We start from the raw sequence: 27,076 nt of genomic DNA, 5'->3' as shown, positions 1-27,076 counted from the left end.
CTTTGGTGAGCCAAGGGAGAGCAACCAGTCACTGAATATCCAGTCTCTTACCTGCTTCATCAAATGCTCAATTTTATTGTCAGATCCAACTCCATTCCTCGTCTATGGATATTATTCACCTTTTCACACAAAATGTAAGGGTTCAAAGACAAGTGGAAATTTACAATCCTTCCTGGTTGGAGAAACGATTGGGTAAACTATTGGGACCTTCAGTTATTAGAGAGACCTCTCTGGGGGACTGAAGTACAACCTCCTCACCTTTGTACTCAACCCTCCTTGTAATAAACACAAGTATTGTTAGTTTCCCAAACTACTTGCTGAATGTGAACTTCACTTTGGTGAACCGTGCATCAGGAGGCCTGGATGTGGTCTCCATCTCCAAGCTCTGCAATCTTTCCCCATTTAAATAATAATGCTTCTTTTATTTTGCATTTCACTACAAAAATGGACAATTTCACGTTGTCTCCCATTCGACTCCATTTGCCAGGTTGTTGTCCACTCACTTATCCTGTCTCTATTCCTTCGTGGTTTCCTTCAGGCCCCTTTGGAACTTATTTTCCTTCTGACCTTTAAGTAACAAGTGGCCACATCTTCGAAGGTCAGGGTAGGGTGCAGGGGGTCGGGCGTGGTGGTCATAGCAGCTGGTGCTTGGGTTGGGTGGGGTGCCCGGGTGTGTAGGGGTCAATGGCTGTGGGAGCCTTTTCTGGGTCTGCAGTGGTGTCAGGATCTCCTGCGCAAGCCTGGTCCTGGACAGAGACTGTGTCCTCGTGCCCGTCTATGAATGCCATGTAGCCATATTGGGGGTTCACGAGGAGGTGGACTTTCTCGACCAGTGGGTTGGTTTTGTGGTCCTGTACATGTCTCCTTAGCAGGACTGGTCCCAGGGATATCAGCCAGGATGGTAGCGATTACCCTGATGCGGACTTCCTGGGGAAGGAAAACATTCTTTCATGTGGCGTGGTATTGGTGGCAGTACACAGGAGGGATTAATTGCATGGAGCACCTCAGGAAGGTCTTCCTGCCACTGGGAGATGGGTGGGCCTCTGGACTTCAATGCCAGGAGGACAGCCTTCCATACTGTGGCATTCTCCCGCTCCACCTGGCCATTACCCCTGGTGGTTCAGCTGGTGGCTCTGCCCCCCGCCAAAAGTTACTGCCGCAGCTCATCATTCATGAATGAGGTCCCCCGACCACTTTGGATGTAGCTCAGATACCAAATGGGGTAAAGATGCTGTGCAGAGCCTGTTTAACAGTGGCTATCCATGGTCATATCTGGGCTGGAGATGGCAAATGGGAATCGGGAGTACTCATCAACAATGTTGAGGAGGGTCAGATTACAATTGGAGGAGGGCAGGAGCCCTTTGAAATCCATATTCAAATTCTCTAAAGGACGAGTGGTTTTGATGAAATGTGACTTATTAGGCCTGTAGAAACGTGGTTTGCATTCAGTGCAAACCCAGCAATTTCCAGTTAGGGTCCGGACATTGTCAATGGAGTAGAGGAGGGTTTTGGCTTTGATGAAATGAAAAAGCCTGGTGATGCTGGGGTGGCAGAGGTCTTCGTGGAGTGGTTGGAGCTGGTCGGGCTGGAGTGTTTAGGTCATCATGATGCATATTCAATGATTATCAAGCATTGTTCTATTTTAAAGCACATAGTCACCGAGCTGGAGGAGGGGCACCTGTTTGCCACCAATGGGTTCCTTGGGATGCTTCTATGTCTCTTACACTTGTGAGCGTGGGATTGACAGTGCTTCGGTTAGTTGCTGTACACAGGTGACCACTTTGTCACTTAACGCATGTAAATCTCAAGTAACGTCATGTGGCTTCGTACTGCCATGTGGGGTGAGATGCATTTCAAATAAAGCCAAAGGCAATACCTTTATCCAATTCAACCCAGTTTCTTCTGACAACTTAGCCAACTTATTCTTTATTGTCCCAGGTAGATCAATAATAACAAGACAATACATGTTAATTCTATAAAACCAGTCTATAAACACTGAAATGAGAGCCATTCATGTCCTTCCCTGAGGGCATTTAATTTCTTCACCAGGATCATTTTGCTGACAGATGATACATTTCTGTGCCTTTCTTTGTGCCCCTTTTCTCAAATTAGTGATGTGCCACTCCTACCATTCCTCCTTAGTCAATATATTATTACATGTATATAATTAAGAAGTACAGGTAAAAAGGTGCATTAGGTACAGAGATTGTCTAGCAGGGATGGTTCATAATTAATTCAGTTTCTGGATTTCTGTCACACCACCGCCCTGCTGTTTATAGACCTTAATGAAATTAGCAGGGCAGGGGCATCCCCCTAAAGTGATACTACATCCCCATATCAGGAAAGACCATTCTATTTTCAAGCAGTTTATCACTTTCCGAATAAACGGTGATGGGACCATTTATAACAGCAGCTTTTGCAGTAGCATCTGTGTAATCATCCCCAAGGGCTACAGGGTTCCTGTACAGGCAGAAATATTCCTTTCCCGATCATATGGAGGCTTGAATAAGGGCAAACAATTCAAATTGTTGGGAAAGACTTGAAGCAGCCGTCTTTATTACTTCATCTGTATCTTTCACAATGGCAAAAACTGCACAGTGTAGACCTGTATCGTCAAAAAAGGCTGACCAGTCAATAAACCAAGTTGTAGTTTAATCATTGGGACTGTCTATTAAATCTTGTTGTGCCAGAAGTCAAAAGATAATTATGCTGCAAATAATCATAACCTGGTTCTTCAAGTTCATCTGGAGGCACCATATTATTCATCCAAATAACTTCACTGGGTTCGTTTCTGTAACTCCTGGAAAGAAGTTTCATTTCAGTCTTCAAAAAAATATCCTGCACAGACGGGGCAGGAGCTGCCGATCATTATTAACTTTACTTTGATGACTAAGCAAGGTCAGGATCGATGTGCCAGACGTGATTGGGATCCCCAAAGTCTCCTCCCCTGTGACTCCCATTATCTCACCAGCTCTTACTCGATTTTCCTCCCAATTCCTGTGGGCCTCCTCTTTCCACTCTCAAATTCTGTTTTTCCATTTGTTTGATGCACCTTTTCGCCCACATTAGTTGTTCTGCCTCGGCTGTTACTAGTTTTCTAAGCTCTTCCTCCTGCTTTGTTCAGGTCACACTTAATATTTTTCAATTCTTTCCATCTCCCGAGTACAAATCACACATTCCCTTCCCCAGAGAACCTTTTCAACTCTGTCCCATACTCTCCATAAATTTCCCCGACAAGCCCTTTTCTGGCCTCCTGTTTAATTCCTACCTTTTTTTACTGAGTTGCACAACTCACTGTCCAATTTAGTTCCCACTCTTCATCTTTATCACTTTGGCTTGGCTTCGTGGACGAAGATTTATGGAGGGGGTAAATGTCCACGTCAGCTGCAGGCTCCTTTGTGGCTGACAAGTCCGATGCGGGACAGGCAGTCACGGTTGCAGCGGAAAATTGGTTGGTTGGGGTTGGGTGTTGGGTTTTTCCTCCTTTGCCTTTTGTCAGTGAGGTGGGCTTTGCGATCTTCTTCAAAGGAGGTTGCTGCCCGCCAAACTGTGAGGCGCCAAGATGCACGGTTTGAGGCGATATCAGCCCACTGGCGGTGGTCAATGTGGCAGGCACCAAGAGATTTCTTTAAGCAGTCCTTGTACCTCTTCTTTGCTGCACCTCTGTCTCGGTGGCCAGTGGAGAGCTCGCCATATAACACGATCTTGGGAAGGTGATGGTCATCCATTCTGGAGACATGACTCACCCAGCGCAGCTGGATCTTCAGCAGCGTGGACTCGATGCTGTCGACCTCTGCTATCTCGAGTACTTCGACGTTAGGGATGAAAGCGCTCCAATGAATGTTGAGGATGGAGCGGAGACAACGCTGGTGGAAGCGTTCTAGGAGCCGTTGGTGATGCCAGTAGAGGACCCATGATTCAGAGCCGAACAGGAGTGTGGGTATGACAACGGCTCTGTATACGCTTATCTTTGTGAGGTTTTTCAGTTGGTTGTTTTTCCAGACTCTTTTGTGTAGTCTTCCAAAGGCGCTATTTGCCTTGGCGAGTCTGTTGTCTATCTCGTTGTCGATCCTTGCATCTGATGAAATGGTGCAGCCGAGATAGGTAAACTGGTTGACCGTTTTGAGTTTTGTATGCCCGATGGAGATGTGGGGGGGCTGGTAGTCATGGTGGGGAGCTGGCTGATGGAGGACCTCAGTTTTCTTCAGGCTGACTTCCAGGCCAAACATTTTGGCAGTTTCCGCAAAACAGGACGTCAAGCGCTGAATAGCTGGCTCTGAATGGGCAACTAAAGCGGCATCGTCTGCAAAGAGTAGTTCACGGACAAGTTTCTCTTGTGTCTTGGTGTGAGCTTGCAGGCGCCCAGATTGAAGAGACTGCTTCTTCAGTCTCTTCAATCTTTACCACACTTCAGGCACAAATAACACATTTGCTGTCCCAGGGTCTCATTTCTGGCATTTTACCCAAAGGAGTGTTTACTCCTGATTGATCACCACTTGTCCCAAGTTGTCCTTTTGTTCCTCTGCGCTCACTTCAGGGTCCTGACCTTTGCGAGGGGGATTTCCCCCCTTTAACAACCAGTCTAAGGCAGGGCATTGGAACTAGAACACTTTTATCCCTTCCCTGAGAAGATCTTCAAGCCCTTCTTTTCCCCTGGACAAATCCTCAGTCCCTTCCTTCTGCGTGTCTGGGATGCAACACTCTTGGTTCGTATGGAGCTCATCAGAGTTGTGCCATCAGCGGAGGGGATCAGCTGGACTGACCCCTTGAGAAAGAACCAGGAAAGTGTCCCATGGGCCTGTTCTCTAGCCTTTGGGTGCCAGCTCAGTTGGTCACTTACACCATCCAGTGAGCACTTCTCATTTGGGCTCCTGGCTGGCTCGCCAAATGTGGTTTTGGTTTCCGTCGCTCCCGATGCAATCAAGCTCACAGAAATCTCTTTGTTAACTCTTTATTAGGTAGCAGCGACCTGGGAGAGCCCTCTCCTGCTGTCACACCTGAAGCAGTCTCGTTGGGTCTCCATTCAACAAAGGGATGCATCAGGTATTTATACATTTAACAAGTTAGAAAAAGGTTACGTCAGTTACCAACTACCATGATCTCAAAGTAAAGCATTACCTGTAGGCACGTAGACACTACCCTCTAACTCCCACCCAAAGCCAGCGACCTCATAGATTTTAACACAAGTTTCAAACATGTTTACAGAACAAGACAGTTTATAATTCTTCAAGCTCAGTGAAGATAAACCTTTCCTCATCTCTTTGGATTCCTGCATCATCTGCTTTGGCTTCATCCCCAGGCACCCCAAGGTTGTTCCAGTCAGCACTGTCTGTGAGAGACACTAAAATACAGTCCTGCTTTTAACCTTTCACCTCTTCCCAAAACACTGAATTCCAACAAGTTTCGAAAGGTTTAAGCTCCTAAAGGTTTCAATATTCTAAGGGGTTTAATATTTCTTTTCATACATTATCATTTCAACTAGATGGGCTAAATGACCTGTTTCTGTTCTGTGGTTCAATAACAGAAAGACCAAATAGTCCTAACTAAACCCCTTGCTGTATAACAGATGTTCATGGTCCAGGTCATTTGGCATGTGCCAAGTCATTCAGCTGCAGGTCAGTTACAAGGGCTGTTAAGATCAGCTGGACTGGGACGGGACAGTGGACATGGTCTGACATTGGTTAAAATGACAGGGGTGTCAGGTCAGATCAGCCACAGAATTCAGCTCACCTGTGAACCTGCTGGTGCTTCAACAGGGCGGCTGACTGGATGAAGTTTTGCCGCAGCTGACGGGCCTCTCACCAGTGTGGACCCACTGGTGTCTCAGCAGGCTGGAGGTATTGATGAAGCCCTTGCCGCACTCAGAGCAGGTGAAGGGCCTCTCACTGCTGTGGACCCACTGGTGTCCCTGCAGGTGGGAGGACTGGGTGAAGCCCTTGCCGCAATCGGGGCAGATGAATGGCCTCTCCCCAGTGTGGACACACTGGTGCACCCGCAGGCTGGAAGCATGGGTGAAGCTCTTGCTGCACTCGGAGCAGTTGTAGGGCCTCTCCCCAGTGTGGAGCCGCTGGTGGGTCAGCAAGTTGGCAGTCTGGGTGAAGCCTTTGCCACATTCAGAGCAGATAAACGGCCTCTCCCCAGAGTGGACCCGCTGGTGGGTCAGCAGATTGGAGGTCTGGGTGAAGCCCTTGCCACACTCTGAGCAGATAAACGGCCTCTCCCCGGTGTGGACCCGCTGGTGTCTCAGAAGGCTGGAGGCATGGCTGAAGCCCTTGGTGCACTCGGAGCAGGTGAAGGGCCTCTCGCCAGTGTGGACCCGCTGGTGGGTCAGCAGGTTGGCAATCTGGACGAAGTCCTTGCCGCACTCGGAGCAGGTGAAGGGCTTCTCCCCAGTGTGGACCCGCTGGTGCATCCTCAGGCTGGTGGCATGGGTGAAGCCCTTACCGCATTCGGAGCAGATGAACGGCCTCTCCCCGGTGTGAACCCGTTGGTGTCTCAACAGGCTGGAGGTCTGGGTGAAGTCCTTGCCACATTCTGAGCAGATGAATGGCCTTTCCCTGATGTGAACCCGCTGGTGTCTCAACAGGCTGGAGGAATGGTTGAAGTATTTGCTGCACTCGGGACAGGTGAAGGACCTGGTGTGGATCTGCTGGTGTTTCATTAACTCACTCGACCTTTTAAAGTTCTTCCTGCAGATGGAGCACTGAAACGGGTTCATTGCTGTGGGGACGAGAGGGTGTATCCAGGGGGATAAATTGATCCAGCCCTGCCATGGGGCACACAGCACATGTTCAGGCCGATGGAGGCTCCTGGAGAGCACATAAAAAAGGTGGTATGAGGTGGGGGCTGTCCGGGTGGGGAGTGGGAGCTGTTTTGGGGCCCTGTCCAGGGGTGGCGGGTGTGGGAGCCCTGTTCAGTGGGGGGCTGTGTGGAGCTCTGTCCGGGGGGTGTGGGGAGGTTCCATCCAAGGATGGGGTCTGAGGCTCCGTTCAGGGGCAGTGTGGAAGCTCCATCGGTGGGGGGGGTGCAGAAGCTCCGTCCGGGGGAGTGAGGGGGCTCCATCCGGGGAGATGAGGGGGCTCCATCTGGGGAGATGTGGGGGCTCCTTCCAGGGAATGAGATGGTGTTGTGGGAGCTACCAGATATCGTAATCCATATATGGATCAATGACGTGGGTAGAAAGCGTGAGCAGGTCCTGCAAAGAGAGTTCAGGGTGTCAGGCGCCAGGTTGAAAGACAGGACGCTCCAGGGTTGTGATTTCAGGATTTCTACCTGGGACGTGTTGGTGAAGTCAGAAATAGGAGGATAAAGCAGCTTAGCATATGGCTAACGACATGGTGCAGGAGGGAGGGCTTCAGGTTCCTGGATCAATGGACTCTCTTCCAGGGAAGGTGGGACCTGTTGTGATGGGACAGTTTGAATCTGAACTGAACTCATATCCTTGCGGGAAGTTTTGCCAGAGCTGGATTAAACAAGATTTACAGGGGGATGGGAACCAGAGGCCAGAGCAGGTAGAGGAGGGAACAGATTACGTGAAAATTGCCTGCACCGTTAGAAGTCAACAGGATGTACGTGGTGGAAATGTTCTCAGGTGCATCTATTTTAAGGCAAAGAAAACTGGAGGAAAGGCAGAGGAGCTTAGATCGTGGATTAGCAAACGCAATTATGACATTGTGGCCATTAGTGAAACTTGGTTTCAGATCAGGCAGCTCAATGTTCCGGGCTTCTGCTGCTTTAGATGCGATGGAACTGGGTGGGGGGTTGGGGGGAGAATGAAAAGGGGAGAAGTGGCACTGCTCGTCAAGTTAAAATATCACCAGCTGTGCTCAGGCAGAACACACAGGAGGGCTCGTCTACTGAGGCTACATGGGTGGAAAGGAGGAATGGGAAAGATATGACCACACACATGGGGTTGTATTATTGACCACCCAATAGTGGAAATTGGAGGGAAAACCTGTAGGGAGATAGCAGACAGTTGCACGAAACATCAGATTTTAATTTTCCACATATTGACTGGGACTCCCATACTGTAAAAGGGCTGGATGGCTTGCAGTTTGTCAAATGTGTTCAGGAAAGTTTTCTAAATCAATATTTAGAGGTACAAAATAGAGAGAGAGCAATACTAGATCTCCTATTAGGGACAGGACATGTTACAGAAGTATGTGTAGGGGAACATTTTGAGTTCAGTGATCATAATGCCATTAGTTTAAAGTTAATTATAGAGTGGAATAGGTCTGGGCTTCAGGTTGAGATTCTAAATTGGAGAAAGGCCAATTTTGAAGAAATGAGAAAAGATCTAGAATACGTGAATTGAGGTAAGTTGTTTTTGAGCAAGGATGTGTGAGGGAAGTGGAAGTGCTTTCAAGGTGACATTTTAAGAGCAGAGTTTGCATGTTCCTGTCAAGATTAAAGGCAAGGTAAGGCACAGGGAACCTTGGTTATTGATGGATCTGGTTCAGAAGTAGATAGCGGTGTATAGCAGGTGAAGGCAACATGGAGCAAATGAGGTACTTGAGGTGTATAAAAAAATGCAAGAAAAACTTCAAGAAAAAAATTCAAGGTGGGTTAAAGAAGACATGAGGTTGCTTTGGCAGACAATGCGAAGGAAAATCCTCTGCAACTTTCTTCAGAGCAAAAGGATAGTACAGGACAAAACAGGTCCCCTTGAAGATCAGAGTGGTTGGCTTTGTATGGAGACAAAAGAGATGTGGGATTACCATAATTTTTTTTATCATCAGTATTCACTCAGAAAACAGGCTCAGAGTTGAGGGAAGTTAGGAAAACAAGCAGTGTGGTCATGGAATCGACAGATTAAAGAGGAAGAAATGCTTGCTGTCTTAAAGCAAATAAGGGTGGATAAATCCCCAAGGCCTGACAACATATTTCCTCAGACCTCGAGAGTGACAAGTGTAGAAATTTCAGGAGCAATTTACATTGGGTTCAGTTCCACAACTCGCATCATAAGGTGAAATTATCATAATTCGGGGTCTACCTGCTGGGAGGTCGACGTCCATGCTCCTGCTGGGACCCTAAGAAGACGCCTGGTAACTAGGGGCAGCAACGTTACTTCACAACCTATATTGTGATTTGGAACATGCGCAGATTGCCGTCGCTCTCTCTCCCTCCCCAGCGATGGCAATCTGCACGTGTTCTATATCACCTTTTGTTATAAATGGCATTGGGTCCGACAAAGCACATTTCCTTAACGTTACAAGAGCACTAAAATGATTACGTGGGGGGGGAGTGGTGATGGTGGGAAACGATCTGTGTGCACCGACAGGATGGAAACATTTCCTTCAGAGAAGGAAAAGCATTGATACAACCCCAACTTATCTTTATTCAAAACAGATTCTGATCATCATAACTTTCAAATATCGTTATGTCCTCAGCCATGAGTGTGGTACTGGAGCATTGGAGGGGAGTTCACTGTTTTCTGTTATTAAAAAAAGCTCCACATGCTTTGAGGCAAAACAGGAAATGGCCGTCGAAAGCAGCAACCGGTAAAAGCATCATGTGGGCTGAAACACCCATTTCCATAGGCTGCTGGCAGAGCGGTGAAACTGGCCAATCACCACCAGTGGATCACAAGGGGCCCAATCAGAGCCTAGGCATCCAAGGTAGCCAATCAGCAGCAAGCCCTGGGGGTAACGCGGCTGAACTGATTATAAAAGGCACTGCTGCCATTGAATAAACTCAGTGTCGAATCCACTCTACTGGTGTATGTGTCTTTCTTCTCCAGCTATAGCCTTAGGGCTAGAACCGAGAGCTATAACCTCACTGTAGCCATAGCAACCTCGGGACAGTGGTGGCCCCGACTGGTCCATTCAGTGTTTTGGACCCAAAGATGGAAGAGAAACCTGTGATCAACGCCGCAGCGTTGAAGCTGCCCGGCTTCTGGATGACACAACCTCGAGTGTGGTTCCAGCAAGCCGGGGCGGTTTGCCATTTGACGGATATCCACCAACAATATCCACCTACTACCACATGGTCAGCACCCTCGATCAGGACACCGCAGCCCACATCCTCCAGCAGACTCCGGAACAAGGAAGGTATGTGGCCATCAAAGAGTTGTTAACTCGCACTTTCAGGTTCTCAAAGTGCGGGGGTGCTGCCCGACTGTTGCATATCGACAGTTTGGGAGACAGGACCCCTTTTGCTCTCATGAGTGACATGCTCGCTCTCAACAATGGCCACACCTCCAGCAGATCTTCCTGGAGAGGCTGCCCAAGGACATCTGGCTGCTCATCGTGGAGGAAGACTGATGACCCCAGTAAGGTGGCTGCCCGAGCAGACCTGCTATGGGCAGTGAAATGGGACGCCTGCACTTCTCTCGAGCAGGTGACGTCAATAATGCCCGGCCAGGAAGACCACCAACTGACCACCTGAATGCCACACCCACCGGTGAGCAGTACTGTTTCTATCACCGACGGTGGGGATCCGAGGCTCGTTAATGCCGCTCCCCCTGCATGTTCCAGGGAAATGCCCAGGCTGGCCATCGTTTATGGCTGCAACGACCGGCCAACTGAATAAACTGCTACACATTCAAGACTCTGTGTCGGGCCGACATTTTTTGGTGAATACTGGGGAACAATACAGCGTCATTCCCCCTGACCAGCCTGGAGGCCTGCTGCAACAAAGTGGACCAGGAGTTCCAAGCGGCAAATGGCTCCAATATCCGAACATTTGGCACCCGTACCATTCCCCCTACACTTCGGGGATAGATAATTCACTTTGAAGTTTACCGTGGCGACCATGCAACAACCATTACTGGGTGCAGATTTCATGTGGGCCAATTCACTCCTGGTGGGTATCAATGGGCGTCAGCTGGTGCACACCCAGACATTTCAGTCACTCTCACTCTAGGGCACTGAACTCACCAGCTCCCACCTGCACTGAGTACTGCAGACAACAAATTCGCTCAGGTCCTAACGGAATTCCTCTCCATCACCACGCCTCATCCATTCGGCAGAACCCAAACATGGGGTGAGGCACTGAATCATTACAAAGGGCCCTCCCCTCTATGCCAGGGCATGGCATCTCCCCCCCAAGAAACTCAACCTAGCCAGGGACATTCAAAATGATGGAGGAACGGCAATGTGCGGCGCTCCAATAGTCCTTGGGCCTCCCCTCTCCACATGGTCCCCAAGGCAGCAGGTGGGTGGAGGCCGTGCGTAGATGACTGCCACCTCAACAAGGCCACCATACTGGACAAATATCCCATCCCCCATATCCAAGTCTTCACTGCTAAGCTGCAAGGAGCATGGATATTCACAAAAATGGACCTCATCAGGGGCTATCACCAGATCCCGGTCCACTCTGAAGATATTCCAAAAACCATCATCATAACCCCCTTTGGATTGAATTTCTTAAGGTGAAAATAGATGGCTAAGACTTTCCAGAGGCTGATAGATGCAGTGGGCTGGTTTCTGCATTTTGCCTTTATCTACCTCGACGACATTTTAATCATCAGCCACATGCGCAGCGAACACATCACCCAGTTAAAACAATTATTCTCCAGGCTGAGCGATTTCGGCCTAACCATCAACCTGGCCATGTGCCAGTTTGGCCGAGAGACTATTGGCTTCCTGTGCCATTGTATCAACAATATGGAGCCAGACTGTTACCCACTAAGATGGATGCTATTCGCTCTTTCCCCAAGCCATCGACAGTGAAGGGACTACAAGCATTTGCAGGTATGGTCAACTTTTATTGTCACTTCATCCCTGCAGTGGCCCCGCATCATGAGCACATTCTCTCCCCTCCTGGCAGGACCCAGTAACAACATACAATGGACCCAGGAGGTGACCAGGCCACCAAAAACGCCCTACCCAACACCACCCTCCTCATGCACGTGTGGACAGACGCCCTGATCACCCACACGACAGATGTCTCCAGCACAGTGGTCAGGGGTGTAGGGTCAGGGGTCTCCAGCACAGCAATCAGTGGTATAGGGTCAGGGGGCTCCAGCACAGCGGTCAGGGGTGTAGGGTCAGGGGTCTCCAGCACAGCGGTCAGGGGTGTAGGGTCAGGGGTCTCCAGCACAGCAGTCAGGAGTGTAGGGCCAGGGGTCTCCAGCACAGCAGTCAGGGGTGTAGGGTTAGGGGGTCTCCACCACAGCTGAAGAATTCATGGTGAAGTAGTGTACTGGATTTGACAATGGCTGGACGGGAGAAGCCAGAGAGTACAGGTGGATGATTGCTTCTCACACTGGAGGCCTGTGACTAGTGATGTGTCTCAGGGACCATTGTGGTTTGTCATCTATATCAATGATCTATATGATAATGTCGTAAATATGATCAGCAAGTTTGCAGATGACTCAAAGATTGGAGGCGTTGTGGACAGTGAAAGTTTTCAACTTTTGCAGAAGGATCTGGACCAGCCAGAAAAATGGCAGATGGAATTTAATGCCGACAAGTGCAAGGTGTTGCATTTTAGAAGAACAAACCAAGAAAGGACATACACGGTAAATGGTAGGGGACTGAGGAGTGTGGGAATACAGATACATAATTCCATGGACAGGGTTTTAAAGAGAGCTGTTAGCATATTAGCCTTCATTAAAGTATTGAGTTGGGATGTTATGTTAAAGTTGTATAAGACATTGCTGAGGCCAAATTTGGAGTATTGCGTACAATTTTGGTCACTACAGGAAAGATATCAATAGGTAGAAAGAGTGCAGAAAAGATTTACTAGGTTGTTGCCCAGACTTCAGGAACAGGGTAGGACTTTTTTCACTGGAGCATAGAAGAATGAGGAGAGATTTGATAGAGGTATTTGAAATTGAGGGGTTTTTTTTACAAATATGTAAATAGCAAAAGGAGAGTGAAGGATAAAATAGATCCCTTAAAGAATCAGAGCGGACAACTGTGTGCGGAGCCAAACGAGATGAGGGAGATATTGAATGAGTTTTTTTATTCTGTATTCACTAGGGAAAAAGATATGGAATTGTGTAGGATAAAAGAAGCAAAAGATTATGGAAAATGTAGGAATTAAGAAAGTGAGGGTTTTGGAACTTTTGAGGCACATAAAGGTGGATAAGTCTACGATCCCATTGGGATTTTCTCCAGGACCTTGAGTGAAGTCAGGGAGGAAATAGCGGAGGCTCTAACAGTGACTTTTCAACAGTCACTAGAGGAGGGCATGGTACCGTGGGATTGGCATGTCACAAACATGGTTCCTCTGTTTAAAAAGGGCTCCAGGTGTAGGCCCAGCAATTATAGGCCAGTAAGTTTGATGTTGATGGTCAGTAAACTAATGGAAATTATTCTTAGAGATCATATGTATGTGTCTAGAGGGGCAGGGACACCCAACATGGGTTTGTGAGGGGAAGATTTGTTTGATTAATCTTGTTGAATTTTTTGAGGTGACTAGGAAGGTTGATGAGGGTAGAACAGTTGATGTTGTCTCTATAGATTTCAGTAAGGCCTTTGATAAGGTTCCACATGGAAGGTTGGTAAGGAAGGTTCAGGCACTAGGTATTAATGTTGAGGTCGTCAGATGGTTCAACTGTGGCTAGATGGTAGATGCCAGAGAGTGGCTAACTGTCTGTCAAGATGGAGGCTGGTGTGTCTCAGGGATTGGTGTTAGGGCTCTTGTTCGTCATTTACATTTATGATTTGGATGATGGAGTGGTAAATTGGGTTAGTAAATATGCGGACGAAACAAAAATAGGGGAAGTTGTGGATAGTGAAGATGGTTTTCAGAGACTGCAGAGAAGAGTGGGCTGAAAGATGGCAGATGGAGTTTAATACAGATCAGTGCGAAGCGCTTAGTTTTGGGAAGAATAATCAAAACAGGACATATGCAGTGAAGGGGAGGGTATTGAGGAATGCAGACGAACAGAAAGTGGAATCTAATGTGGATAGAGTGGTAAAGAAGGCTTTTGGTAAAACCATATAACAATTACTGTATGGAAACAGGCCATCTCAGCCACTCTAGTCTGCACCAATTTATGGAAACTCCACTAGTTCCACCTACCCGCTCCCTGTCCATAGCCCTTCAATCCCCTCCCATCCATGCACTTATCCAACCTTCCCTTAAATGAGAAAATTGACCCTGCTGTCACCACCTCTTCCGAAAGGTCAATCCACTCAGCCACCACTCTCTGAGTGAAGAAGTTTCCCCTCATGTTACTTCTAAACTTTTGCCCCCTAACCCTTAACTTATGACCCTTGTTCCAATCTCACCTAACCTCAAGGGGAAGAGCCTATTCATATCTACTCTGTCTATCCCCCTCATAATTTTATATACCTCTATCAAATCTCCCAACCTTCTACACTCCAATGAATAAAGACCCAGTCTACTCATTCTTCTTTGTATTCTAGATACTGCAATCGAAGCAACATTATAGTAAATCTTCTCTGCACCCTCTCCACCTTATTGATATCCTTCCTATAACTTGAGGACCAGAACTGCAAACAGTGTTCCAAATTTGGCCTCACCAATGCCTTAAACAGTCTTAACATCTTCTCCCAACATACCAAAACCCTTCTTCACCAACCTATCTACATGAGAATCCACTTTCAAAGAACGATGAACCATTATTCCAAGATTCCTCTGTTCCTCTGCATTCCTCAATGCCCTCCCCTTCACTGCATATGTCCTGTTTTGATTATTCTTCCCAAAATGAAGCATCTCACTCTCCTTTTGCTATTCACATATTTGTAAAAACCCTGTTCATGATAGTCACCTTTTTGCTTTCCTAATTTATTTCTTAAGCTTCTTTTTACAATCCATGTATTTTCCAAGCATCTCGTCCATACCTTGCTTCCAGTATTTAATGTAGGCCTCCCTTATATCTCAAACCAACTTTCTAATCTCCCTTGTAAACCAACTTTTGGCCTTGATTTTATCCTAACAGGAACAGAAAGATTCTGCACCCTCAAAATCTCACCTTTAAATGATGTCCAATTCTCCTCTACCTCCTTCCCATAAAACAAATCAGCCGAAACCACTCCTTGCAAATCCCTTCTCATTTCATCAAATCTGGTTTCCCCCCACTTAAAAACCTTCATCGTCGGACTGAGAAAGGAAAGGGTTAACAGCTAGTGATCCTGTAGATTGGTTTTGCAGCATTCTAGTAAGGCGGACATGGCAATTCAAAAGGACCAATTAGCACAACAATCAACTGTAAGAATTTACTCTGAACCAATCAAACCAGCAGGTCTGATATGAGCCTGTCAATCATCTGTTGCAATGGAATTTCTACTTAGTAGCAATTGCACTGGTTAATAATGTATTATGTGAACTTTTGATTGGGCCCATGTTTGAACCAGACAAAGGGAAAGCTTTGAAACACATGTTCACTTTTCTCTGCCAGCTTTCACAGAAAGAGCATCTCTGCGAGGTTCTGTATAGATAACTCACAATTCTGCAGAATAAACTAAGTCTGACCAAGACTAAAGTTTCGGTAACATCATTTCGTAGAGTCCACCGAAAGAACCGGAATCCACACTTGGTGTCAGGGGTGGGTTCCAAAGGCTCTGCAGATCCTTGGCAGATGGAACGAAGTGGAGTGAGTTTGTACACACCAGTGATTTGGTCAATGGAGCAGGTACATCTTTTATCTTCTCCGTTTTCCCTGCTCTGAATGAACTGTCTCTGTATGATTCTGTGGCCAGGGACTGAGAGACCGGACTGAATTTAACAGAGGACAGTGAAAGGTCAGACTTGAGTTAAGAGTTCAGGGAACTCGGTGGTCCGGGACCGTGGTTGAAAAGGACCTTATGGATAATGGTATGGATACAATGTGTGATCAGTGTTCACCAATACAGACAATGTGTGAGAAATATCCAGAAAATGATAAAATTATACATAAAATTTTGGGGGCTTTGAATCAGAGATTAGGTAAAATTGGGATAATTAATTAATAAAAAAGGCACAACAATTGATTTGGAAGCGTATATTAAATGAGGAAGCAAGGAATATAATAGGGAAATGGCACCTACTGGCACAAGAAAGAGAGATAAACTTGCAAGTTGGCATACTAACGCCATAAAATTGGGGATCCCATTGACAGAAGAGAGGACATTAAAACTTGTGGAAGTCCTCCAGAAAGAATGTGCACACAGAAAAGAACAGGAGGTTTGGAGAATTGATCAGGAAAACCGCAGTGGGGTGAGTAGTAATAAGGGGTGTGATTTAATGCATTCATTTGTTGAATAGAGACCTCTGAAGACTGCTTCCAAGGCTGAAAGCATTAAGGGTTCTCTCAGGATAACTTGGTGTCTAATAAAGAGTTCACTGGACCAGTTCTGTGAGCTGTGTTCTTAGCATCGGGAAGTGGCAGCTTCAATACATTTGACAAACCAGTCAGGAGTCCAAGATTGAGGAAAGCTTACTGGATGGTGTCAGTGACATAAGTTTCTCAATTTTTCTCAAGTGGACTAGCATCTAAAGGTTAAAGAATGGGCCCAGGGACACTTTCCCAGTTTTTCTCTTAAGGTGTTAGATCAATTGATCCCTCCCTCCTTATAGCATAAATCTGACAGACTCCAGATGAACTACGAGCACACGGAGGATAAGGGCTTGAGGATTTGCTTGGTGAAAAGATAAAAGTATTGTCCAACATAACATGTTGTCCTAGTTCTGACACCCTGCCTTGGACTGGTTGTTAAGAGGGGAAATCCCCACACAAAGGTCAGGACCCTGAAGTGGCGTAGAAGAACAAAAGGACAACACTGGACAAGTGTGTGATAGCCAGGAGTTAACACTCTTAGGGGTAAAATGTCAGAAATGAGTGATGTGGGGATCCCGGGACAGCCAATGTATTATTTATATCTGAAATATGGTAAAACTTTTAATTGGACAATGAGTTGCACAACTCAGAAAAAGGTAGGAATTGAGCAGGAGGCCAGGAAAGGGCTGGCCAGGTAAATTTATGGTCGAGTTAAAAAGGTAATGATATATCAGAAAAGGAACTAGTCCCATTTGTGTTCCAATTACAGTAAGCAGGAAGAGAATTGATAAAGGTAGTAATACAGCCGTGGCAAAGCAACTTATGTGGAGAAAAGCATAAGAGCTGGAGAGATAATGGGGACCACAGGGGAGGAAACGTTGGGGATCTCAATTACATGTCTGGAATATTGCTTGGTCATCAAAGTAAAGACAATCACGATTGGCAGCTCCCGCCCTGTCTGTGCAGTGTATTTATTTAAGGCTGAAATTAAACGTAAGATGTGTGTGGAGGAAATTTTATGATTTGAAGCTTCACAATTTGCATTTATTACTTAGTCTCTTACAGCCTTATAGCTGACACACAACTTTGCTCTGCTCTAAACAAATGGCTAATTGGTGTTCTCAACCCTCATCCTGGCTCCTCCATCTGTCCACTGTAAAGCTAGAAGATGTCCACTGTAAAGCTAGAAGATGGATGAGCTAAGCGGTGTAATCTCTAACAGGGAGGATTGAATTCTTCTCAAGCTTCTTTTAGTTCTCTTTCTGTCTTGATAAGCTTTAACAACCTTCAAGTTGATGGATTTCTGATACAATTTGTACAGAGCTTTGTTTTTTTTCCCGTTGCAAATGTTCCTGTTATCACATGTTTTCTGATTATAAATGTACAAACTTCTTCTAGTTAGAGAGAGGGACTTGGATCTTCACTTTTAGAGGATACTGGTCTCTCCCTGATACCAGACTTTAAAATAAAGGCTTCCTAAGCAGTAATTCCTCTGTGCTTAAGTTTCTTTTTCCACAACAATGTATAATAAAAATTAAATTTGAATAAGGAACAGACCAGGACCAACCACAGAATGTGAAACTGATTGAGCATTTCAGATTAAAGAGATGATCATTACAATTAGGATGGTAACACATTCCCTCAGGCGCCAATTGGTTAAGAAGCAGAAGGTGAAGAAAGAAAACCCCAGGGACCCGATGTCAGGCAGGGCCATCCTATTCCTGCAGGTAAGGCATTCTTGTGGGTAAGGCCACCCCCAGATTTACCCCGGCAGCCAGTGTCCAGACCTGTGTCTCACGAGTTACGATAAAGAAGGTTTCAGTTTGATGTAAAATTGTGGCTCATTTTGAAAAAAAAACAAATTTGAAACCTTGCCTCATACTTTCATTGACAGGAGAAAGACTGTGCATGAGAGAGGAAGAGAACCATACAAGAACCACTTACAGCACAGAACAGGCCAGTTCGGCCCTACTAGTCCATGCCGTAATAAATTCCCACCCTCCTAGTCCCACTGACCAGCACCTGGTCCATACCCCTCCAGTCCTCCGCTCTCCATGTAACTATCCAGTCTATCCTTAAATGTAACCAATGATCCCGCCTCAACCACGTCTGCCGGAAGCTCATTCCACATCCCTACCACACTTTGCGTAAAGAAATTTCCCCTCATATTCCCCTTATAATTTTCCCCCTTCACTCTTAAACCATGCCCTCTAGTTTGAATCTCCCCCACTCTTAATTAAAAAAGCCTATCCACATTTACTCTGTCTGTCCCTTTTAAAATCTTAAACACCTCTATCAAGTCCCCCCTCAATCTTCTACGCTCCAGAGAAAAAAGCCCTAGTCTGCACAACCTTTCCCTGTAACTCAAACCTTGAAATCCTGTCAACATTCTCGTGAACCTTCTCTGTACTCTCTCTATTTTGTTTATATCTTTCCTATAATTTGGTGACCAAAACTGTACACAGTACTCCAAATTTGGCCTCACCAATGCCTTGTACAATTTCATCATAACCTCCCTATTCTTGAATTCAATACTCCGATTTATGAAGGCCAACATTCTAAATGCCTTCTTCACCACACCATCTACCTGAGTATCAGCCTTGAGGGTACTATTTACCATCACTCCTAAATCCCTTTGTTGCTCTGCACATCTCAATAGCCTACCATTTAATGCATATGACCTATTTTGATTTGCCTTTCCAAAATGTAACACCTCACACTTATCTGTATTAAATTTCATCAGCCATTTCTCAGCCCACACCTCCAGCCTTCCTAAATCACCTTTTAATCTACGGTAATCTTCCTCACTGTCCACAACACCACCAATCTTTGTATCATCCGCAAACGTGCTTACCCAACTCTCCACCCCTACTTCCAGATCGTTAATATATATAACAAACAATAGTGGACTCAGGACTGATCCCTGAGGAACTCCACTAGTCACCAGCCTCCAATTGGACAAACAATTTTCTACTACTACTCTCTGACACCTCCCATCCAACCATTGCTAAATCCATTTCACTACCTCCTTATTTATACCTAATGCCTCCACCTTTTTTCCTAACCTCCTGTGGGGAACTTTGTCAAAAGCTTTACTAAAGTCTAAATAGACAACATCCACAGCTTTCCCTTCATCAACCTTTTTTGTAACCCCCTCGAAAAACTCAATCAGGTTTGTCAAGCATGATCTACCCCTGACAAAACCATGCTGATTACTCCCTATCAATCCCTGTACCTCCAAATATTTGTAAATACCATCCCTCAGAACACTTTCCATCAACTTACCCACCATAGATGTCAGACTCACGGGCCTATAATTCCCAGGTTTACATTTGGACCCTTTCTTAAACAGCGGAACCATATGCGCCACCCTCCAATCCTTTGGCACTACCCCCGTGACCAGTGACATCCTAAATATATCTGTTAATGGCCCCACTACCTGTCCATAAGCCTCCCTGAGTGTCCTTGGGAATATTTTGTCCAGTCCCAGAGATTTATCCACCTTTATCTTTTTCAACACAGCCATCACTACCTCCTCGGTTATCCTTATATGCTTCATGACCTCCCCACTATTTTTCTTTACTTCAACTGGTTCAATATTTTTTTCCCTAGTGAATACCGAGGCAAAGAAATCATTCAAAATTTCCCCCATTTTCTCTGACTTTTCACTCAGCCTACCCTCGCTATCTACAAGGGATCCAATTTTATCCCTCACTAATCTTTTACTTTTAATGTACCTATAGAAATCCTTTGGATTTATTTTTACTCTGTCTGCCAAAGCCTCTTCGTGCCTTTTTTTGGCCTTTCTAATTTCTTTCTTAAGATTCCTTCTACACTCCTTGTAGTCCTTCTTCAAATTCTCAGCTCCCTGCTCTTTATACCTCTTGTACACCTCCCTTTTTCTCCTAACCAAATTTCCAATATTCCTCGAAAACCAAGCCTCCCTATGACTTCCAGCCTTTCCTTTGATCCTCACTGGACATATCTGCTCTGTACCCTCAAAATTTCTTTTTTGAATATCCTCCATTTTTCATTTACATCCTTACCTGAAAATATCCTGTCCCACTCAATAGTCCCCAAATCCCTTCTTATTCCTTCGAAATTTGCTCTTATCCAATCCAGAACCTCAACTTTAGGCCCCTCCTTGCTCTTCCCTAAAACTAACCGAAAATTAACAGAGTTATGATCACTAGACCCAAGTTGTTCCCCAAGATTAATGTCCCATACCTGACCTAGCTTGTTTCCTAACAGGAGATCCAGTATTACACCTTCCCGAGTCGGTTCTTCTACTAACTGATCCAGAAAACAATCTTGAACACACTTAACGAACTCCAGCCCATCCAGCCCTCCAACCGTGTGGGTATCCCAATCAATGTGAGGGAAGTTAAAATCTACCATGATCACTACCTTATGATTCTCACATATACACGTTATCTCCCTACAAATTTGTTCCTATAATTCTCTTGGCCCATTTGGCAGTCTGTAATACACCCCTATTAGCACCCTCATGCCTCCTTCACCCCTCAATTCCACCCAAACAGCCTCACTGGACGATCCCTCCAGACCATCCTGCCACCTCACGGCAGTAATGTCCTCCTTAACAAGCAGAGCAACTCCTCCCCCTTTTTTACCCCCTGATCTATCACATCTAAAACAAATGTATCCTGGAATATTAAGTTGCCAGTCCTGCCCCTCCTGTAGCCAGGTCTCACTAATTGCCACAATATCATGACCCCAAGTATCCGTCCATGCTCTAAGCTCATCTACCTTATTCACTATGCTTCTTGCATTAAAATATATGCATTTCAGAGAATGACCCCCACATATATTCTCTTTTCTACCTTTTACCCTAATCTCCATCCTACCTATTTTATTGTTATTATTCCTATCTAGGTGGCCATGCACCCTTGACACTGCTCTCACACTCTGATCCCAACACCCACCCCCCCTGCCAAACTAGTTTAAACCTTCCCCCACAGCTCTAGCAAATCTGCTTGCCAGCACATTGGTCCCCCTCCAGTTCGTGGAGTCCGTCTCTTTTGTACAGGTCCAACCTTCCCCAGAAGAGATCCCAATGATCCAGAAATCTTATCCCTTGCCCCCTGCACCATCTCTTTAGCCACGCATTCATCCTCCACATCCTCCTATTTATACCCTCACTAGCGCGTGGCACCGGCAGCAATCCAGAGATTACTACCTTGGAGGTCTTGTTTTTTAACTTCCTACCTAATTCCACATAATCCTGTTTCAGGACCTCATCCCCACTTCTAACTAAATCATTGATCCCCACATGGACCACAACTTCGGGCTGTTCTCATTCCCCTTGCAGAATGCCATGAACTAGATCAGAGATATCCCTGACCCTGGCACCAGGGAGGCAACAGACCAACCTGGATCCCCGATCTCATCCCAAAAACCTTCTATCTGTCCCTCTGACTAATGAGTCCCCAACTACAAGTATCCTGTTCTTATCCCTCCTTCCCTTCTGAACCTCAGGGGCAGCCCCTGTGCCAGAGATCTGACCCCCACAACTCGTTCCCGTTAGGCTGTTTCCCCCAGCAGTATCCAATGCCAAATACATGTTGCTGAGCGGCACTTCCACAGGGGTAGACAATAGACAATAGACAATAGGAGCTGGAGTAGGCCATTTGGCCCGTCGGGCCAGCACTGCCATTTTAGATCATGGCTGATCATTACCATCAGTACCCCTTTCCAGCCTTATCCCCATAACCCTTAACTCCGTTACCCACAAGTCTTATCTAACTCTCTTTTGAACATAGTCAGCGAATCCACCTCTACCACCCTCTGTGGCAGAGCATTCCACAGATTCACACTTCTCTGGGTAAAAAAATGCTTTCTCATCTCCGTCCTAAAGGGCCTACCCTGTATTCTTAAACTATGCCCTCTAGTCCTCGTCTCCCCATCATTGGGAACAAGTAATCAGACTTCACCTTGTCTATCCCCCTGATGATTTTGTATACCTCAATCATGTCCCCCCTCATCCTTCTAAACTCCAATGGATACAAGTCCAGTTTTTCTAGCCTTGCTGCATATGACAACCCTGCCATCCCTGGAACTAACCTTGTAAATCTGCGCTGCACACCCTCTATAGCTAGTATGTCCTTCCTCAAGTTTGGAGACCAGAACTGGACGCAATACTCCAGGTGGGGTCTCACCAGGGCCCTGTATAACTGTAGAAGGGCGTCTCTGTTCCTATACTCCAAACCCCTCTTTATGAAAGCCAACATTCCATTTGCCTTCTTCACAGCTTTCTGAACCTGCATGCTAGCCTTCAGTGACCGGTGAACAAGTACACCCAGATCCATTTGCACTTCCCCACTCCCTAGCTTGTCTCCATTTAAATAATACACAGCTTTCCTATTACTTCCCCCAAAATGAATAACCTCACATTTGTTCACATTGAAATTCATCTTCCATTTAGCCGCCCACTCCTCCAGCCTGTCCAAGTCCCTCTGCATTTTCCTTACATCCTCCTCACACCGCCACCCAGTTTAGTGTCATCTGCAAATTTGCTCATGTTATTTATAATCCCCTCATCCAAATCATTAACATAAATTACAAACAAATGAGGACCCAACACCGATCCCTGAGGCACTCCACTCGTCACATCCTGCCATTCTGAAAAAGACCCATTTACTCCAACCCTTTGTTTCCTATCTCTTAGCACAGGCACTCTCCCTCCTTTCCTCACAGTCACCCAATTCCCTGACTCCTGCCTTCTAGGGGTGACTGTCTCCCAGTAACTTCTATCACTGCCTCTGCTTCCCTTATGATCCTCAGTTCATCCAACTGCAGGTTCCTTCTTATTCCTTCGAAATTTGCTCTTCTCCAATCCAGAACCTCAACTTTAGGCCCTTCCTTGCTCTTCCCTAAAACTAACAGTTATGATCACGAGACCCAATTTGTTCTCCAACATTAATGTCCGATGCCTGACCTAGCTTATTCCCTAACAGGAGAGTTAGTATTACACCGTCCCGAGTCGGTTCTTCTAATTGATTAAGAAAACAATCTTGAACACATTTAACGAACTCTAGCCCATCCAGCCCTCTAACTGTATGGGTATCCCAATCAATGTGAGGGAAGTTAAAATCTACCATGATCACTACCTTATGATTCTCACACAAATACGTTATCTCCCTACAAATTTGTTCCTCTAATTTTCTTGGCCCATTTGGTGGTCTGTAATACACCCCTATTAGCACCCTCATGCCTCCTTCACCCCTCAATTCCACCCAAACAGCCTCACTGGATAATCCCTCCAGACCATCCTGCCACCTCACGGCAGTAATGTCCTCCTTAACAAGCAGAACAACTCCTCCCCCTTTTTTATCCCCTGATCTATCACATCAAAAACAAATGTATCCAGGAATATTAAGTTGCCAGTCCTGCCCCTCCTGTAGCCAGGTCTCACTAATTGCCACAATATCATGACCCCAAGTATCTGTCCATGCTCTAAGCTCATCTACCTTGTTCACTATGCTTCTTGCATTAAAATATATGCATTTCAGAGAATGACCCTCACCTATATTCTCTTTTCTACCTTTTACTCTAATCTTCATCCTACCTTTGTTATCAATAGACAATAGACAATAGGAGCTGGAGTAGGCCCTTCGGCCCATTGAGCCAGCACCACCATTTTACAGATCATGGCTGATCACTACCATCAGTACCCCTTTCCAGCCTTATCCCCAAAACCCTTATTCCTATCTAGTTGGCCATGCTCCCTTGACATTGCACTCACACTCTGTTCCCTACCCCCCTGACAAACTAGTTTAAACCTTCCCCCACAGCTCTAGCAAATCTGCTTGCCAGCACATTGGTCCCCCTCCAGTTCAAGTGGAGACAGAGGAATGTACTGAAAGGATATTAATTAGTTTATATGTTGCAGGATTTGTTCTCTAACAGTTTGGGAAGCCTTACTACCAATAATTAGAATTGCGAAGAATGCAGAATGGATTAATTATATTTATTAGAACCAACAGAGATTTATCAATTATTCCAATGATGTATTGAGTGCCCTGGGAGAACAGGTTGATGTGACCAGCAAAATGACATGGCAGAATCAACAGACTTTGGACTGGTTAATGGCTAAAGAAAGAGGTATCTGCATTATGTTTGGCAAGCAATGTTGTACCTTTATTCCAAACAACACAGCTCCAGATGGTTCCTTTACTCGGGCTGTGAATAAACCTAAGAATCTGTGGCAAGAATTAAAGGAGAATGCTGGTTATGGCCACTGTTTCTTTAACTGGTTACATGCGAACTGTGGACTTTGGGGTTCATGGGTGACTAAGATTGCGATGATTGTAGTTAGTCGTATTAGTAATTCTCCTCTTGACCGATGCTGCTTGTTGCCATTGATTAAGAATTTTTTTTTAATTGGGTAAGCCCAGCCTCCCCTATGATGCTGCAAAGGATGGAGTCGGTGAGGGTTGAGACTGAGCAGTGGGAGGAGAAGGAAATACAGGCTCAGGTAGAATTGGAGCTTTGGGAAGCTAAGTTTTGGAGTATGGGAAATAGGCAGTGAGGAAGTGGCCGATGGTGGGTTAGGGACGAGTATGCAACATCCCCTTTGTTGGGATATGCTGCTTCTAAACCACCACGACTGCTTAGGGAGTTGTGATGAAATCACAAAAGGGGAGAAATGAGGAAGGAAAGGGTTAACAGCTAGTGATAGTGTAGATAAGTTTTGCAGCATTCTAGTAAGGCAGGTGGCAATTCAAAAGGACCAATTAGCACAGATCAACTGTAGGAATTTACTCTGAACCAATCAAACCAGCAGGTCTGATAAGAGGCTGTCAATCATCTGTAGCAATGGAATTTCTACTTAGTAGCAATGTATTATGTGAACTTTTGATTGTGCCCATATTTGAACCACAAATGGAAAGCTTTGAAACACATGTTCACTTTTCTCTGCCAGCTCTCACAGAGAGGTCATCTCTGTGCAGATAACTCACAATTCTGCAGAATAAAAGAAGTCTGACCAAGACAAAAGTTTCAGTAACACCATTTCGTAGATTCCTCCGAAAGAACTGGAATCCACAGGACCAGACCTATCCCTTTCCATAATTATATTGAAATTAATGGTACCATGATCACTGGATCCGAAGTGCTCCCCAACACACACTTCAGTCACCTGCCCTATCTCATTCCCCACAGTAGATCCAACACTGCCCCTTCTCTATTGGATACCTCAACATATTGCTGCAAAAAACTATCCTGCACAGATGTTACAAATTCTAATCCATCCAACCCCTTCAAGGAATGCGTCTCCCAAACTGTATTAGGAAAATTAAAATCCCCAACTTACACAGCCCTGTGCTTATTACAAATCTCAGCTATTTCCTTACACATTTGCTCCTCTAGTTCTCACTCCCCTCTAGGTGGTCTATAATTGTAACCTCACCTTTTCCATTTTTTAATTCCACCCACACCACCTCCCTTGACGAGCCCGCCAATCTATCTCGCTGTAATATTTTCCCCAACAAGTAACACCGGCACCTTACCCCTCCAATTCTATCACACCTGAAGCAGCAAAATCCCAGAATATTTAACTGCCAGTCACAGCACTCCTGCAACCACATCTCACTAATCACCACCAAAATCATACTGCCAAATGTCTATCCACACCTTCAACTCGTCTACCTTCGTTACAATACTCCTAGCATTGAAGTAAATGCATTTCAGAGATTTCCTACATCTTCTGCTTATCCCCATCTTTACAGGCAACTATTATTTATTACCGTCATCCCCCACCCCCAAACTTTGTTTACAAGCTTTCTCTCTTTGTTGACAAACCTGGTCTTTGATGTTCTCCTTTATATGGACCTTTCCCCCAACCACACAAGTTTAAAGCCTCCTTAGAAGCCCTAGCAAATGCCCCCACCAGTATCCTGGTCCCTCTGGGATTCAGATGTAATCAGTCCATCCGATACAGGTCCCATCTCCCCCAAAATAGGTCCCAGTGATCCAAGAACTGGAATCCCTGTCCCTTACACCACCCCTTTGGCCACGCATTCATCCTCCACCTAATACTATTCTTGCCCTCACTATCACATGGCAGAGGAAGTAATCCAGAGATTACCCCCTTTGCGGTCCTTCTATTGAGCCCTCTACACTCCCTATATTAATATTTTAAGACCACTTCATTCTTCCTCCCTATGTCATTGGTACCAACATGTACCACGATCTCTGGATCATTACCCTCTCTCCTTAGGATGTCATGGACACGAGAAGATACATCCTGGACCATGGCATCAGGGAAGCAAACCACCATCCTGTTGTCTTGATCATATCCACAAAGACCCCTATCTGTCCTCCTGACCATTGAATTCTCTATAACTATTGCCGCCTTCTTGCTTTCCCTACTCTCTTGAGCTACAGAGGCTGACCTTGTGCCAGAGTTACAGCCACTGTTGCCTTCCCCAACTTGACTGAACACACCCCACCCCCCCCCCCCCCCCCCACAGTACTCAAGGAGTATGCTGGCCTTTATAAATCAAAGCATAGAATATAGGAGATGGGAAATGATATTTAGACTATTCAAGGGACTGGTGATGCCGAATTTGGAATACTGTGTGCAGTTCAGGTCCCAAATTATAGGGAGGATATCAATAAGGTAGAGAGGGTGCAGAGAAAAGTTACGAAAATGTTGCCTGGATTGCAGTATCTAGAATGTAAAGAATGATTGATTTATTCATTGGCGCGTACAAGGTTGAGGGGGGATTTGATAGAGGTATTTAAAATTATGACGGAGATAGATAGAGTAGATGCAAATAGGCTCTTCCCCTTGAGGGTAAGTGATATTGGAATGAGGAGTCATAAGTTAAGGGTTAGGGGGCAGAAGTTTAGAAGTATCATGAGAGGGAGCTTCTTCACTCA

The sequence above is a fragment of the Narcine bancroftii genome, chromosome 5 (genome assembly GCF_036971445.1).
Source record: "Narcine bancroftii isolate sNarBan1 chromosome 5, sNarBan1.hap1, whole genome shotgun sequence".
Taxonomy (NCBI): Eukaryota; Metazoa; Chordata; class Chondrichthyes; order Torpediniformes; family Narcinidae; genus Narcine; species Narcine bancroftii.
This window is presented reverse-complemented; position numbering follows the sequence as displayed.